Source organism: Ixodes scapularis, unplaced genomic scaffold (genome assembly GCF_016920785.2).
Source record: "Ixodes scapularis isolate PalLabHiFi unplaced genomic scaffold, ASM1692078v2 PGA_scaffold7__128_contigs__length_106722199, whole genome shotgun sequence".
Lineage (NCBI taxonomy): Eukaryota > Metazoa > Arthropoda > Arachnida > Ixodida > Ixodidae > Ixodes > Ixodes scapularis.
In genome coordinates, this window is record NW_024609882.1 from 79273037 (window position 1) to 79286045 (window position 13009).

A 13009-nucleotide genomic window follows, 5' to 3' on the forward strand; every position below is an offset into this window, starting at 1 on the left:
AGCAGCCGCAAAGCACTCTGGGTAATCTTCACTTCCGGTTCGTAGCTAGCAGCCGACGCAGCCCCATGACGGCTATGGAAGCGTGTGCGGGTGTCGAAACCCGATCAATCCGGGCCACCTTTCCCTGCTGCTGGGTGACTTACGCACTTCTAAACGTTTCAAGTTACTTCTATGGGTATGTTAAGTAGTAGCCGGTACGCAGAAGCATCGAGAACGGCCACGAAAGCGCAGAGCGAGTGCGGCCGGCGGCAAGCTGCACTCGCACCGCGGTTTCCGGGTCTTCGCATGAGAACTCAGGCTAGGTGTTTCGTTTTCCTTTTGAGCCAGCGTTTTTCATTTGGGTTCTGTTTATTTTTGATGGTTACGTTAGATCACATCACGACTGAAATAGGTGCGAATGTAAGCCGTAGGACGCGGCCAGCTGAAATGCCCGATCGGAGGTCTGGCGTATTTCTCTCATTTTGTTAGAACACCTGAAACTGGGTAAGAAAATCTTGAAGCAATCAAAAGTTGAAGAAAGGGAAAGACGTCGGTCAGACGGCGTTTCAAACTGAGCTAATATGTTTTCTCGCGCGATTGAAATGCCACTTCTGTACACAAATTAGTTTCGATTACATCAGATTACGTGACAATCCTTGCTTTTTAACACTAAAAATTGGTTTGCTCTGTATGTTTTACACAGCCTTGATGGAGTTGCGCCTCAACGGGTAATCGGTCTCTTAGCTGTAGATGAGAAATTTAGCCGGTACAGTACAACCGCTAACGTTTTAACGTGCATCACGCAGTAGTGATCACACGAACGCGTGCCGGTACGAAACTCAACCAGATCGAAACGGGCGGGGGCGGCGGGGATCGAACCCAGGAGGTTCCCAGCGCAAGCTTTCGCTCCACGCTCCGAGCTGAGACGCGTTAGCCCATTCGGCCACTTCCTCCCCTGCTTTTTAACACTCACGCGTTTTTGGTACTTCAACTAAGTTGTCCCCCGTGAACTGTCATAACCCTCCCCCCCCCCCCCCTTTTCACGTTTTTTTAATGATGTCGAGTAAGAAAGCATGCATGAACAAGCACCGATATTGATATGAGCTACGCAGGGTCGTACTACCGGTTTATTATCAGTCAATATGAAGGTGCTGCCCATTTCCTCTTACTTCTTTATATTGCAGCAAGCTGACCTGTTCTTTTGTTTATTTATATTATAGTAAGCCACCCATTCACCGCCGCTTTGCGGGAACAGTCTGCGGCGGCTCATTACAGAAAAAGTTAATCCGAGCTGTCGATATAAGAATTAAACGGCATGGCGATAGCACTGTATGTCGACGAAACGTCATGGCATGAACTGATTGCCTGCGAGATCGCATCTCGCGTTCTCGCGGATGCCTTGTACGGCAAGCAGTGCTCACCGCTTCGCGGATTAATCAAGACCTTTTGCTGGGTGCCAGAAGTCTGTAAGAGATCGTTATTTCCCGCGGCCCCTACCTGAAGAGAGAACAGGTTCTACTGGCCTGTAACAATATTGGCCGCGCATAAACGGTCACCGACGTTTGTCTGTCACAGGTCACTTCGCTCCATATCACTCGCTTAACAGCGACGGCCCATCGTTGCTTCCATGCTTTGTTCCACGGGAACTGGAACATCTTATGCCTTCTATGGCTTGCGTTAGAACAACGTACCGCGGAGCTGTGAATCACTTTCACCGCGAATACAACTCGGCTACCACGCCTAGAAGGGCTCTCGATGCAGCTGGACGAACCACGACCGGCTCCGGACGAACCGGAAGCGTGAAGTCACGTGGTGCCTCGCTTCGGATGACGAAACTTCCGGCTCAAACGCCGGTCACCTATTGAACATACTGGCGAGCGCAAGTCGTTAAGGCAGGTATCAGACGACTTTTGGCTCTCTTCAATTGAGACTAGCTTCTTCATCAAGCGTTTTTGGACTTTTAAAACTAAATAACCGTATAAAAAATACGATGTTCACTACGAAGATATTACTATATTCTGCGAACACGTATCAAGAATATTCCAAGCACGTTCGCTTCATGCAGATGTCTGCTTCAAACATGTGTGTGCAATGCTTTTTCAAGCGATATCACAGGACTGTCATACAATGATGAAACCTGCAACAAACAGAATCCACAGACTGAGTTGCTTATAATGGCTTGGCGGTGTGAACGTCACTTACCGGTTCGTCACTGATACAACCTATAAAGCTGAAGAAACATACCTCTAAGAAGACTTAGATATTCAGGTACAGTTTCCGGAAGGGACGTTCAACATGGGAGAAGCTAAGCCTGAATGAAACGGCACGTGCTACTTTGAAGTTTCAACGGTGTATTTTGTTTTAATTTTTACTGAAGAGTGTTAATATTTTTATTTTTTTCTTGCTTTGTTAACAATTGTTCGTTGATTGAGGTAGGTCTTAATATGCAAGGGACAGTTTTGAGGAGGCAAATTTAATTTTGTTGACAATGCTCACTTGCATAGGTTTCTACGCAATGCACTGCCTGCCTTTACATGGATGCGATAAAAGAACGACGAAATAAGCTAGCCTCATTAAACGCCGGTGTTATCAAGCGAAGCGGAATGAATCGACTCTAGTCTGATCCTCTAGAAGGCTGTAGTTGGATATTCCCAATCCTAGACAAGATACCCAGATCCGCTATATCATATCTTATAAAGTGCCCGCAAGATGAATCACTGGATCGTTCCCTTTTTCCGGTAAGAGGTGCTGCGCGACAAACGTATCCGCAACCAGGGCACATTCAAGCAAGAAAACAATAATATGTTTTCTTGCTTGAACAATAATTATTGTTCCCCAGCAGATGAGTGACAGGCTATTTTTCGCTAACAAAAATAAGAAAAGGCGATCGTACATTGGAAACCTATATCAGCGAGTAGCAATAAAAGCGTAACGCTATCCTGAGACATACACTGTGCCTGCGTGTATATGCATGTGTAGACCTCGAGTGACAATGATTGCTCTCTTTTTGGGAATTGTGTTCTTATGTCACAGCCATGGTACTTTTTCTCAAAATAGCGGAGGAGATTTTCCTGATGCCAACGAGGTAAGAAAATACCATTCATGTAACCCTTCTATAGCGAGGTGACGGATAAACTTTTTTTTTTTTAATATCTTAAACACCCCCACATAAAGGTGCATAAATCCATGTATGACGTTTGTACCGTTAGGGTGACGCTGTCGGCTGGAGTGAGGACAGGATGGCACGAAATGAGAAAACTCACAAAGAAAGCATGAAGGCCGGGCCATCACGTGGGGCCTGGCGCAACACGGGCGTGCGCGCCACTACCCCGTTGACGTCTTACCCTTCGTAATAGTATGTTCAATCGGAAGGGAAACTCTCATTGGCTCACAGGTTGCCTCTAGATTTAGAACAGCATTCTTACACCGATGATGACTTTTAATACATAATGTTCATGGGCTAGAGTTCATGCAAAAAATGTCGGACCCAAGTGTAAGGAACAATTGTTACACACAAGTCGAGTAAACGTAAAGCATGCAGAGCCCATCGTAGGAAATGCGTTATTATCGAAGAAAAAAGTAGTAGTCGTGATATATTTTACGAAATCACAATCACGCTAATTTAGAAAGAAAGAAATCTACCAATCTTCTCTGTGAGAATCAAACTCTAGACCTTGCGAACCGTAGTCCAAACGTTTTTCTTCGGCGTCATGGGAAGTTCACTTTTATTTGTTTTCTTAATGGCTGGGAAGTGAAATACTGTTACTCGCTTTCTTGTGCCTTCAGATGCGCGATGAAGTAATGCACCATGTATTTTGGTATAAATATTAAAATCCTCACATTTAGAGACGGGCTTCAAAAATATTTGTCCATTCGTGTGCTCGTTAAACGGCCTGGCACAGGCTTTACACTTGAAGTACAAATATACAGAAATTCTCATGCAGTTACTGCACTTCGATATCAGCGTGGCGGACATTAATTCGTCTCTTAAAGTCTAAACAATCCTAGCAACATTAGCATGTCATAGGGAACACCAGAGTTAATATCTACGATCCGGATCGTCCGTGGACAACTAAAAATATTATTTTTATTGTGCACTTGAGAACGTCCCAGTTTAAATATGGCAACCCAACAAAAACTAAATACGTGTTCGCGTGGCTCGACTGGGCAGCGCAGGCAAGTCTGAATATGAACACCGTTGAGACTGGTCGCCCAGTCTGCGTCATCCTCGCATTCTTTGATTGAGGTCTTGCGGAGTACCTGAGTCCCTGAAGAGAAGTTCAGTGCATGCTGAAGCTTCGACATCGATGACTGTCGACTGCGATGAGCTCCAATAGACAATCCTCCACGGGCGCTCCAGCCGCTCCAGCCTGCCCGGCTCCCAGCCAGGTCCGACGTCGTAAGGTTCTTCTGAAATCCTTGTCGATGACGTGGAAGCTTTGTTGGACGTCTACCAGCGAGGGATGATGGGGCTATGCTCAGGAATTCTATACTCTCTCTTTCCAATGCGGCTAAAATATGGTTTACGAACCACATGGATATTTTGATACATGGTTACAGTCACGGTGACGTCATTATCGGAAACGTCCGATAATGCAACGCGCGGGTCAAGGGAGAGACCGCGCGTTTCATCGTAGGGCGTTTCCCATAAAGCAACGGGCGGTTATACCGACGGCGATGGCGACGGCGAAAGGGACATCGCTCACACCAAAAATGAACGCCTTATAGCTGCGCTTTAAAAAAAGAAAAAGAACATAGGGCATAAAGTATGCGTGCTATGAAATATATCTCTTCTCATTATATCTAATGCCCGGTAGCTTTTATCTAGCACCTGTTTTCGCGCTTCTCCCTAGTTTCAAAGATTTCGAGCGTGCGTGTGATGTTTTAAAAGCTAAAAACAGCACCTTCACACATGTGCATGAGCAGGGCGAATAAAGCGATAAATACTGTGATCAAGAAGCAGACAAAGTGCACCCGTTCATGTTCACTTTGTCTTTCTTGAGGGTTGACGGTTACTGTTCTGTTCGATAGTGGGATTGGCTGCTGTATATTAAGAAGACTCCGAATTAAAAATGTGGAGCTGTGTTAAGAGACGGTGTTGTGCTCATCCCCTTGGTCTGCGTATGGGTTGGGAATATTAGTATTTCATGTTTTGGATGACCATCATCAACAAATCCCATACGGCTCACAAACCCTTAGGAACGCATTAACCATAAAGCAACGCAATCACCGTTAACGCCACCATAGTGGAATGTCCACTGTCAACTAACTCAAAACGCCGCGCCGCGCCTTTATATAACACCGTGGGAATGGTCGACATGTCGAGAGGATTCGTCCAGATATCGGTTACAGCAACCCTGTGTGATTGCTGGTTCTTGTGGACTCCAGATGGGCTAAGGTAGTGTGCATGTCGGTCACACCTGCTGCAAAAACCGCAGAGGAACTGCAATTCATTTTTACACTTTTTGGAATACAAGAAGTTGTATATACGGAGTTTCTTTCGACAGAGTTACAGCGTTCTCATGGGTAGCGGAAGTTCGTCTGCTTATTTTGCAGGAGCTGTGGTGGCGTCAGAACGACCCCGAGCTTCGATTGCTTCTGAATGAAGGATAGCGGGCGCACCTGAAGGCCGCTTGCTTTGAGGTCAACCCCCCTATTCTTTAATAAGAGCCAATCAGAGCTCGGAATCGTTCTCACTTCACCTGTACTCTTGCGCAAGAGGCAGACGTTTTGTTCGCTGCATTAACCTCCGAAATACACCACAAGCTGTTTCATTCTTACCACCCTTCGTCCAGCGGGATAGCGTCTAGTTCAAGGGTTCAAGCACGTCAGTAGTGCAGGCTCGCATGGCCCATCACACTGGGTAACGTCAAGTGAAAATTTCAAACACGTCATAGTAACGCGCTCGCCCGCAACCAAACACACTCAGTGACTGTGTGTGTGTGTTTTTTGTGTTTTTTTTTTTTTTTGTGACACATGTTTTTATAGTCTCGGTGTTAAAGAAAAGAGGGAAGGGGAGTGGGGGGAGTGGGGGCTCAAGGTTTTGGGTTAACTGCTGCAGTGCTTCACTCGTACACGGACGCCGCCTCGGAATGGGTGGTTTTCTCGGAGATTTGCCTGCTTACGGCCCTATTGGCGCCCTTTTACGAGCCATTACTGTAACTGGTTGTTTACAGCCAATATCCACTAGCCATCGTTTCGCCGGCGCTATTTTTGTACTTCGTCCCCATATTCAGTCGCTGCCAACGCTCCTTGGTTCACTGTCACGAGTAGTTTTATCTGAAACAAAGAGCACGAAAGGGCCAGGGTCGTCTCGTGCTTGCGAAAGTGCGTGATGTTCAAATAAGCCAGTCAGAGCCCTGGATTTGCTCCGTGGTTTTACTCCATGAAAAAGTTCCTATATGGACCGCGGGCCAGACGCCTGGCTAACCATGCCTCGAGACCTTCGCAGGGCGTGACGTTTCTTCGCCGGCACATATCGCAACATGTAGTCTTATACATAACTGCGGAGCGAAGGAGGTCACCAGGGGACAAAGGAGTCGCAAACCGTTGCTTCGGATAGAGGCCCGCCGGAAGCTGCCACGATTGCTTATCAAGCCGTCAGCGAGCCATAGAGGGACATATCCCAGAATCACCTTTTCCGGTCCTTCTCCGTCGAAGCTCAAGAACACGGCAAAAACAGCACGCAAAAAAAAAAAAAAAAAATTAAAAAAACGGAAGGGAAAAGTGGGATATGTGGCCGTGGTATCGGCATGAGCTTCTTTAGGTGCGCCTGCGAGCGTAAAATATAATATGAGCTCCGCTGAACGAATTCAGATTAGTGTTTCCTTGGCACTAGGGACGTATTTTGCCACTGCAAATCTAATTTCTCTAAAGTAGAAATTAACAGTAGGCTTATAATAATTAGAGTTATTTAGTTTTACTTGTAGTATGCTGGCGTAAACTCCACCTTCTTTCCTGCGCTTTGCTTCGTGACTTGCCAGCATATTTAATTTGATAGAGTCCCACCCATTCCTTATAAATACCGAAAAACCCCGATTTTGACGTAGAGTTACGTTTTTCTTCGCACTGGCAAGGGCGATCAAAGCTAAGAAGTCGGTGTCACAAAAACTTGGTCACAGAAGTGATGTTACGCACGTCAAAATAAAATTGAAGTTATATTGAGCGCGGAAATTGTAAACAAAGAAAAAACTGCGACCTCTCATGCCTGACCACGCTCCCCGCACCGCGGTACGCCAATTACGCGGCGAACATGCCACCGCCTCCGCCACGAAGGCGCCGTTGGCTTCTTTCATCCGTACGTGCTTCTCCTTGATAAGAAAAGCTTCGTATCGCATTTTTGAGATGGCCCAATACCGCCTCCCAGGTTTTTTTTGTCCACTTTCTTGGCACACAATTCCGCATATGCAACTCAGATATGGCGGCCCGGGGGGATGGACAATTGCTTCTACGGGACTCTGAGCCACGGACATTCACCTCTGCTGCAACCGCCATCGTCATACGGCACGAGTCAGCGGACGGATCTCTAGCTGCCACAAAGAACGCATCTGAGACGAGTATACAAGTCACAACATCTCTTAATTTACTCCCCTCTCATTTATTGTGCCACCCACACGTAATTCCGCGGAAATTTCTGCAGTATTCTACACCTATGCACCGGCCAATTTTAATTATTTAAAATGAACGTTGATGCATTACTCTGAATTTTAACCGATATATAAAAAGAAATTAAACAAAAAATGCTTTACCAGTGGATTGCATAGAAAAAAAATACTGCGGTAAATGTTTTACGAATTCTTTTTCCTCATTCTTTTGTGATACAGAAAGTTATTTCATCCTTCTGTCATTTTAGGTGCTTGCATTGAGGTTGTTGAACGTTCTGTTTAAATGCCTAACTACATTTACAGGTTATGGAGAAGCTACCTCAAACATTCTTGCTTCAATCAGCTTTAGATCTTGAGCCAGCAGAATGTTATTATCAACATTTCTACAATGACACCGAGGGAAATCAGACCTACAGAAAATATGCTTATAAATTTATCTACAGCGGTCGTAAGTAAGTACTAAATGTATTAATAACATTACAATCTGTATCGTGCGTGTATCACAAAAACAAATCGGCGTTTTAACCTGTTTCCTTTGCAGATATGAACATTCTTTGTATGTAAAAAACGTGACTGGGTACAACATCTCTATGGCCGAAAAACCAGGTTGAGTTCAAGTTTAATTTTAAAAATCTTAATCTGTTCAATCGGGTGGTCGGTTACATTACGAACAACGTCTGAAGTCTTTTGCTAACAAAATGGATATCGACTTATGAGTATACTTCGTTCGGATTATTTTCTAAGTCCGTAGGCCATCGCGTATAGCTTTATTTTTATGTCGACGTCAAGTTAGGACATACGCTTTATATATTTAAAGCAATTTTGCAATTCGTAATTTAATTCATTTACATTCAAGTAGCTTTGATGGTTGTGCCTCATTCTTTTCGTTGTACTTGACAAGCTTTTGATGCGGTCTCCTTTAAACATTGCGCTGATTAGTTAAGGAACGTGTGGGTCGTGTTAATATCGTGTACGTGATACGAATGTATACCAGTACTTAACCTGCCAGCTTTCCCCTTACGTCGTGGATATCTGTGCCACCAATGGCATTTTAGGTCGGCATGCAATCTGCTGGTCCGTAATCACCTCGAATGTATGGGTGTGCTTCAAGAGAGGAATTCGCATAGAGCCCACATGCTTCAAATGCTGCAGCAAAGTTATCTCAGATTGCTCCCTTCCCAATTTAATTGCAATAGAATACGGTAATTTGGTCGAGTTTTTGTCTGTAACAATATTCCATATACTTTTCAACAGAAGCTCCTGTGACATTCTCTCGCCAAATATTGTTTTCGAACATGCGATCTTGTATGATAATAAGACAGCCGGACCCAAAATATGCTGAAGGTGGGTACCAAATCTATCTTGAGCACAAGTGGAGTCTGTTGACGGTTCAAAACATTGACATAAAATAAATGTTTAGAGTTAACCGTGTATTACATTAGGCAACTGAATAGCGCGCATAAGAATATTACCTGTGCTCAGAGTATTGAATACCGTTTAAAACGGAAATATTCCTCTTTAGTTCTACGATTTGACAGTAATGTTAGCTAATCTTGTGTAAAAGCGTTTTGTTGTGAAGTAGCTTCCACCCATAAAACCAGAAACACAATCATGTCGTACTTACAAAGATGCCGAGATGCAGTCATAACTAATATTCTGCGTGCGTAAACCTGTAACTTGACACCAGAATTAGTTTCTTCTGACATTCCTTGACCTGGGGCAGGGGAGGAAAAGAAAGACATGTAATGAGGGACAACACGCGACGTCCAACAGAGCTTGAGGTTTATTAAAACATCCCTTAATAGGAATAGGACACTCAGTCGACGCCCGAAATCTCTTTACAAGCACACCTCTACTACTGGCACCTCCACCTGAAAAGTGTATACACACAATAAGCCTTTTGTCAGAAAATACTGCGTGCCAAATAATAATGGCGTCGTTCAGCTGCATGCTGTTAACATCTGTAACATAGAAGCGATTGGTCAGTCGTTTATAAGCGCACGCATGAAACGCATTCACTGAGCAATTTCTTGCTGTGTAATTATCTATTTTATTTCTTTTTTGCATCTTATCAACAAACTTTACAATTCAAGCAAAGTATAACGCTAACAAAGTTTCTAGAGAACAAATTACACTGCGACATGGCAATAGCTATAGAGGAGGGATGGTCAGTATCTGCTATACAAATGTATGGCGATAATGTATTAAATGTACTTTCTTGTATACATAATTTTATATCGAAATACGCATAACGCATGTTTTATTTGTTTTAAAAGTGTTAACCAAATAACGACTTGTTTTTGAATTTGTAAAATGGCGTTTTTATATATACAGGAGTGTTCTGCAGTCTTCCTTTGTGTTCAAATTGTGGCTATGGCAACTAAAGATTGCTTTAATGTTTTCTTTAGCTAATACTTCATTCAACAAGGCATAAAGTGAAAATTTAGTTTACGCAACAGTTCGATGTCATAATTAAAACTGATTTCATTTTTCAGAATGTTACCTGGCGGTCACAAGTGAACGCTTTTCTAGACCACAAGCAAGATGCCTTAGAAAATTCCAAGAGCACTGCAAAGGTCCTGCGTTCAACTATACTATAGGTGGCTGTGCTTAACCAGAGAACCATAACAAAAATTTTATAAACACTTTGAAGGTCAAGGAAACTTGATTATTCAAGTTATATAAAATTTATATTCGAAATCTCTTGGCTGGCTCCTTCATTTCTATTTTTGAACATCAGAAATTGTCGAGGTAATAAAATTGTACAGTACCGGGTTAGAACTTTTTTATACATGCTGCAGGTATATTCGTGGTATGCTTGACACCCGCAAATGACCTGATGACCTTCAAAAGTTTAGGAGCTAGACTTCCACTTTGCCTAGAATGCGACCAAATCGTGTATAGTGTCGTCATGAAAATAAAAATAAAACACTTGGGGAAAAGCACGTGTTCTGATTGAGCTTTCTCATATTTTGCGCTTAGGTTGATTTCATAGATACCTTTCACGAAGAAAACCTGTACGTCTTTATACCGGACTACACAGGTTCATACAGGCCACCAGAATTTACGCATCGTCCACTCATGCAGCTGTACGGTTTCTGGTATACAAATGCGGGTCACGCGATATCTAATGCCGGCACCCGAATCGGGTTTTATGGCCACCGGTGAAGAGGTACAATCAACACCGGTATGATGTTACAGAAGACAGATCACAATACCAGGTGACGGGTATTCTCGTAATGGTACCGGTATATTTATACCGGTCTCTAAGATATATTTTCCCGGGATGAAAAAGAAGAGAGAATATAACAACGAACCGAAACAAAGGTTCAACCGGCAAAGCCGTGCCAGAAACCGAAGTAAGAAGAAGCGTCCAGAAAGCAACCACGAGCGTCGAAGGCGGCAGGAGCGAACGATGGTGTGCCGGCGTCACAGCTGGCTAGGGCGAGAGTGAATGACGCGGCAAGACCGCGCTCGGCTTCTTAAAGGGGCCCTGCAATCATATTTAAGCAACTACCTTTTTTGCGATTTCCACGTCTCTTGGGGTTCGGACAAGCCAGCGGGCACGGAGAGAGTAACTAAATATCAGTGCGTCATGTTTTAAACCGACGACGCGGAAACCACCTCCACCGACGAGGGCGACCCGCGGTACCGAAAACGCGCAAAATGTGACGTCTTTGGTCCTAGGCTCATTACTGGTCAGAGTCGCTAAAAGTTTTTTCGTAGTCGAAATACAAAATATGAGTGGCGCGAACCGTTTCAATCATTTATAAAAGAAGTTTTTGTTCAGTATTTTAGATCAGAAAAGAAACAAATACAGTTTATAAAGTACGGAAACAAGAAAAGACCCGCCGACATACATGCCACCAAGCGGCGGAAAAAACGGCGCACACTAGAAAGAACTAGTGGGATGAGGCTACGACGAAGGGCCAGCGCAGAAAAGTCCCGGATGTACGCGGCGGCGCTGCGGTGGTATACCGGCTCGACGATCCGACCGGTTCCGAGCGTTCCGAAGGCCTTCGGCGCGGGCCCCGCTGGCGATTTGGCCATTTGGCGGCATGGCAGCGCGATGTGGCTCCCGTTCTGAACTGATCTTTACCCCGTGTTTGCTGTGGTTTGTGGCCAATGAAGTGTTATGCCGAAATAGTCTTTAATCGCGCAGCAAAATCAATGCGAGCCGCCCCGGCCGCCCGCTTCATAGAGCCTATCCAACACATGCTTTAGTGGCGCCCTCTCGAGCCGTCGACCCGGAGTGCGGCAACCGTGAACGCTCGATGAGCTCACTACTCCTCACTCTAAGAAAAAAGGGAGGAAAAAGGCAGCAACAGAGCGTCTTCGTCCCTTCTACTGACGCGCCCCCCAAGCGGACACAGAAAGAAGGGAGGAACAAGATCTCTTCTTCCCCCGATAGGCTGACGGGAGGATACTTCCACCCTAATGCCCTGCGGCGAAGGCCGTCTATGCTTCAATCTCCCAACCCAAGCACGCACACTCAGAAATTATTTCTGCAGTGCCGTATTTACCGTTCATTTTGTGAAACGGAAACGTTAGAAAGAGCGAAGTTTCCAAACGCTTGAAACAGTGCTACGTACAATGGGCCTAGATATGGCGGCGTCCGCAGTCGTAGTGGTCGGGTCGGTCTGCTGCAACATTTGCTGCCGCAGCGAATGTTTTATCTGTCGGTCATAAAAGTCTGGTTCGCGTGTGCGTCTCCTGTGCTACTTTGGATTTTGTTATCCGTCACTGAGTGCCCACCGACGAGGAGCCTGGAATGGCAGTGGTGTTTGTTGTGAACGAAGACGTGAACCGTCGCCGATGTCGCCATGTGTTTTGCGTACCAGCGGTCTAACGACGAGATGACGTGTGTTCTCTTTTATATTAGAGTTGAATTAAATCACTCGAGAGATTACGATACAATCTATCGCTGTAGCGTATCGACTCAAACGCTAACTGCGCGAGCACATGAGGCGCGGGACCGGACCAGCGTTCCGCATGCCAGGCAAGCGCATTCGAACACCGAGCCGCCACCAGCCGAGCAACCTTTGTCATGCTTACCTTTTATAGTAAAACCCTATGGCGCTGTTAAGTACCGAGCGAGACAGGACACCTTGGTGGGCTTAGCGCGATGCGCCCCGCTTTACTAACTCAGATATGTACAACATGGTCCTATTCGAGAAGGCTCGGCGTAGAAGAGGCCGTGGCTCGCGTTGGCACGCGCAGGTGCGTTGACCCATGCTCGCGCTCCGCGCTCTCTCAAGATACAATTCAGTACACACCTTCCCCCTAAAATTAATCCCGCAAGTACCGAGGACGACGCTGTTCACGCTGTGGGCGTCCTAACGAAGAAACACCTGGAGTTGGATTTGGAGACTGCGGATGCGATGTTGACAGGTTATCCTGGACGGACTCTTTCGTACTCGACGTGA